Source organism: Mastomys coucha, unplaced genomic scaffold, assembly GCF_008632895.1.
Source record: "Mastomys coucha isolate ucsf_1 unplaced genomic scaffold, UCSF_Mcou_1 pScaffold9, whole genome shotgun sequence".
NCBI lineage: Eukaryota > Metazoa > Chordata > Mammalia > Rodentia > Muridae > Mastomys > Mastomys coucha.
Window position 1 is genome coordinate 23,776,488 of NW_022196915.1, and position 5,845 is coordinate 23,782,332.

A 5,845-nucleotide genomic window follows, 5' to 3' on the forward strand; every position below is an offset into this window, starting at 1 on the left:
CCTGGCTTTCCTGGAACTCACTCTGTAGACCAGGCTGGCCTCGAACTCAGAAATTCAGAAATCTGCCTGCCTCTACCTCCCAAGTGCTGGGATTAAAGGTGTGCCACCACTGCCTGGTATCAGAGTACCTATTCTTGCAAAAGAATTGTCACAGCTGTGTTCTTAGCTCCTACCCTCTCATCTGGTACATAACAGATCCTGGGAATATGTTCTTAAACATATTTGGTGAATGGATGAGTGGGCAGGATTCCTGAAAGCTGAGTCTGAGCCAATCAGGAACTTGGTCATCTGGGAGAAGGCCAGACCAGGCATCTCTCAGCTTTGTTTCTCAGTGCAGTATTTAATGTTTGAGTCTTGGGAGAACAGGATGTTTTAAGAAAAAAAAAAAAAAACAGAAAGAAAACATGTTCTAACAACAAACAACATTGCTTTAGAACTGCACAGGAAATTTTTTCAAAGAAAGCAGGAAAACATAACCATTCCTCTGCTGCTTTTTGGATCAGCTGTACTTTTTGGCAAGGGGGCTTGTACAGGAAACATACGCCAAAACCAACCTCTGGCTCAGCCAAGACTCAACGCAGGCGGCACTCCACTTAATTCTCACTCCATGGGCTAAAGTTACTGTGAGCCCTCTGAACACAAGAAGCTCTCTTAAGACTGTCCCAGGTGGGAGAGGAGGACAGTTAGCCATTCCTCTCTGGGTTATATCCCATGTCGAGTCCAAAGATTGCTTCCAGGGTCCAGATACACGTTGGAGAGTAGAAATCTCTGCTCTAGTCATCCTTGAGTTTCTTGTGGAATTAATACGGTTCCTTCAGAAGTAATACTGCAACATGTGTAGTGGTGTTCCCAAGAATATTTACCACAGTCCAACTTCTCTGGAACTGAGACTCTACTTTTCAGGTTTTGTGACTGATAGGAAATGCCTGTATATTTGTTGTCAGAGACCCAGGCAGGCAGGCTTTGCTTCCCAATGAGCCTCTGGATGCAGTTTCTTCATATGAAGTGTGTTCTCCTTCCTTTACCTCTATCTAATAAAATAAGTACCAGCGAGGGGCCTGAAAGGAACCTAGTGAAGGAAGGCCACACAGGAATCCTTCTTTTTAAAATTTAAATACTTTACTCAGACCTTAAGAGAGTTAATTTTTATGTTCCAAGATGGCCAAGCTGTGTTAGTTAGTTGTATGGTCAAATACTAGTCTAGAAGTTTCCTTGAAGCTGAATCCTCCAGCAGGGGGTGGGTCAGATCAATCATGTGAAGGCCTCAAGAGCTACCACTGAGGGTTTTCAGAGCAGAATAGATCCTGTTTCAAAATGTTAAAAGAAATTCAGTCTCAGGGCTAGAAAGTATGTAAAGAGCTTGCCATGTAGGCATTAGGATCCCCAACGCACGTAAGTGCCAGGTGGGCATGGAAGCCTATTTGTAATACAAACCTGGAAGTCAGTGTTCTATGTCTGAGTCCTGGAAGATGTTTGGTAAATTCTGGGGTAGGTTAAGAGCCCCTGTTTCAATAATTAAAGAGGAAAACAATTGAGAAAGATCACTGACATCAGCCAGCCTCGGGCCTCCATATACATTTAAGATACAAATATGCATGCCACACACATAGACATATGAAAAAGAGAAATGAAAAAGAAATGGAGACTGAGTTCCTGGCCTGATAGTGTGGGCTGAAGGTTTTCAGAGTTTTGTCTGATTTTTCAAATTTTGTACAAATTGGCCTGCTCTATTTATGTCATCTTTGTTAACACTCCTACTCTCTTCATTACTACACCACACACACACACACACACACACACACACACACACACACACAAACATATTCACACATACCAACACACATACATACATACCACATATACACATACTATACATACTATACACATACATACTGCATAATACATACCACACACTCTCATACTCTATATTCATATACACACAGAGACATACAAACATACATATCACACACATACATAGTACACTCATTGCATACATACACATGCACACCACACACCCATATATACACATTTCACATAGACACATACACACCATACAAATGTACTACACATGTACATCACATACACACATACACACACACTATTGGCTGTTTCTCTAGATAACTCTGATGCTAACACCTTCTTGGATCAAGTTTCAGTCTGGCTACACACACGCGCGTGCGCACACACACACACACACACACACACACACAATTGTTTCTCATTGTTTCTCTAGCGAATTCTAACTAATACTAACAATGGCCAAGTGACTACCTTCTTCCTCTGGATTAAGCTTCAGTCTTGCTCTTATATGGCAATAACTATAAATATTTAATAAGTGCAAGACTACTGTTTCCAGTGTTCCTACAGTAATTAGAAACATTGAACTAGAAAACAGCATATGGGTTTGGCTTGATTATGGGAGGGCAGGGACTGCATTTGTATTCTACTAAGAAGTGAGATTCCGCAGAAAAGCAGGCACCATTAACAGATGCAAATCTTTTGGCCTGAGTAGAGGCCAAAGAGCTGGTAGCTACTGAGGTGGGGCCTAGGAGTGGATGAGATTTCCTTATTGCAAGCTTCCTTGGAAGTAGGATGTCCTTGGCAAGTTCACCTGCTAGATCCACGGGGACCCTTGCACTACCAAATAGATTGGCAACGCCAGATTAAGTCACTAGGGGAGCAGAACTTCTTTTGAGTAAACAGCTGGCTCTCCCCAGAAAGTGACAAGTGCTCATCTGAGTGAGAGAGTCACAGTGACAACTGGCATACTAGGCAGATTGTCCCTTCCTTTCCCTGGAGGTCAGCATACTCAAAGGACTGAGCTCAGCTGTTACTGCCGAACATGGGAGTAATTTTCTCTCACTCTTGGGCAAAAGGCCACAAGATCTAGGTGGGGAGGCACTATCCTCAGAAAAGAGCAGCAGGGGAGTGAGTTAGCAATCAGGTCAAAGGACAGGGGTGACCGGGAAGAGAAGAGGCACTTCAAGAATTGGTAGGCATCTGGCAAGGAGCCTAGCTGTGATGTACCTGGGAATCTGAGGCTAAGATGTCTCCTGTGCTAGTTAGGAACAGTACAGGGCATAGGTGGATCTGTTGCATCAGTTTCAGGGTGCCATTCCTGAGACTCAGCAAGGAAGACCTGAGGTGAGGCCAAATCCAGTCTCTCCTGTTCTCACTCAGAGAAGGTGAAGACACAGGAAGAAGTGTCTCTCGTTTACTGAGGAAGAGGCATGTAGACAAAAGTTCACAGCCCCGTGCGTGGCAAGCAGGTGCTCTACAATGGCACTAGTTCCCCAGCCTCGTCTCCTTTTTGATGTTGAAAAGCTGAGCTTTTTTCCTTCCATGACCTGCATCACTGCACAGTAATAATAGTGGTAGTAACAAATGAAGCCTCATTTATTGAATATTTTCCCAGGCTAAGCACATGACATACATAATTGCATACAACCAACCCTGTCATTCACATTTAAAGATGGGAACACTGGGACATACAGAGTCAAGTAAATGTCTCCAGTTATCCAGAAAAAGGAAATTTCATTTGGGTGCAGACAGTCTGTGTTGACAAATAGCTGCCACACTATTATTTTTGCATCAGTATTTATCCCAGAGTATGGTTCTCACTGACCTGACTATATCTGAGGTATGGCAATCTCATAGTGAGTGGCCCCTTCTGTTCCTTAGGGACCTTCCCACGTCAGAGAATCTCCAAACTGCACCCAAATGTTGGCGTTCTTTGGCCCCAGGATATTGGCATCCCAGGAGGGACACACTTACTCTCTTGTTTTGGGTAGGACTTAGTATAAACAGACTCTCCAGCATAAAGAAGAGATTCCCTAGAAACCTGAGGAGAGGAGTATAGAGGAAGTATAGTGTCCTCCAGGTTCAACTTCTTCTAAGATAATTAATTTATCAGCAACCTTTACTGCCTACCCCAAATCCAGTTAGTTTTTTACAGAAGTTGAACATCTACTGGATTGTTGGCTTTTTGGAAACAATACTGTTCAAACTGGAATGAGCTGGGTGTCTTTGGACAGAGATCTGGGATAAAATTCTTTTCCCTACTAAAATTAATTGGGAGACCCCACTTGGGAAAGTGAATTTTCTATATGTCAAGTTACCCCTCAGCAGAGTAAATGCTCACAGGGTTTTAAGGATCCCTTCCTTGAATGTTTATAGAGCTGTTAGCCCAGGGATTGTTATCGGTGATCAGAGGCTCTTGTGGGTGTTTTCAAATTCTTGGCCTCTTTTCCAGATAATTGGGGAAAAAAAGAGGCTTACACAGATCGGCAAAATAAGACTATTCACAGCAAGCAGTAATACAGACTATGCAAGTCTGACGGTGGGCTTCATGGGTAAGAATACTCGGGGCTCCAGGCTGTAGCCTGTCTGGGGTTCTCTTTTATGAGTTCTAAAGAAAGAATGGGCTAGTTTCTAACAGGCCTAGTTTGGATATTTCTGTAGTTAGATTTACAGATTAAGTCGTGTATTGTTTTTTTTCCTGCTGCTCACATTCCTTTCCATAATGCATCTGATTTATGTATTCAAGTAAGATGGTAAAAAGGATTGTCTCTCATCACTCTTAACATTTACTTGAAGACACAGTTTTGCTTTGTTGTGACTACACCCCAAACTAGTTTAAGCTTAATCAGCCGTTCTTTTTTTTTTTTTAAATGGGAACATATTTATATAGAATCTGTCTAAATTGTTGGTAGGAGCAGGGAAAGTTATACTACTGTTCAGATAGGGATTTGCTTGTACTCTGATGCAGGTGTGTGTATGGGGTCTGTGTTTGCTAAGAGCACTGTTTCCCAGAGATTTCTTGTTTCTAGGGTCCTTGTTTCAGCTAGGCAGTTTTCTTTTTCTTTTTAATTGGATATTTTATTTATTTACATTTCAAATGTTATTATCTCCCCTGGTTCCCCCCCCCAAGAAACTCTTATCCCATCACCCCCTTTTATGAGAGTGCTCTCCCACCCACCCACCCTCTCCTGCTTCCTGGCCCTGGCACTCCCCTACACTGGGGCATCGAGACTTCATAGGACCAAGGGACTCTCCTCCCATTGATGAAGAGGGATGTTTATGCATTGTGCTTTTGGGTAAGGAACCTGGGTGTCCAACTGCATTATTAAAAGAGGGTGGCGTTCATAACTCAATCAAGTAGAGTCTCAGGTTGCTAGACTATCCCCTGTGCTTGTCTGCCTTGGGATGAGAATAGGGGGTATAAGTGCTTCTAATGTGTATTCTTGTCTTCTTCATTGCTAAAAAGGAATGTGGCTGTTGTGGCAGCCCCTTAAAGCCAGAAACCTGGAACAATTCAAGTTTTATCTGATCTTTTTTTCCCCCAGAGATTTCTTGTTTCTAGGGTCCTTGTTTCAGCTAAGCAGCTTTCTTTTTCTTTTTAATTGGATTATTTTCTTTATTTACATTCCAAATGTTATTCTCTTTCCTGGTTCTCCCACCCAAGAAACTCTCTATCTCATCGCCCCCTCACCCTTCTTTTATGAGAGTGCTCCCCCACCCACCCATGCTCTCCTGCTTCCTGGTCCTGACACTCCCCTACACTGGGGCATCTAGACTTTATAGGACCAAGGGCCTCTCCTCCCATTGATGCTTCACAAGGCCATCATCTGGTACAAATGCAGCTGGAGCTATGGGTCCCTCACTGTGTATTCTTTGGTTGGTGGTTTAGTTCTTGGGAGCTCTGGAGGATCTAGTTAGTTGATGTTGTTGTTTTTCCTATGGTGTTGCAAACCCCTTCAGCTCCTTTAGTCCTTTCTCTAACTTCTCCACTGGGGACACCATGCTCAGTCTAATGTTTGGCTGTAAGCATCCACCTCAGTACTTG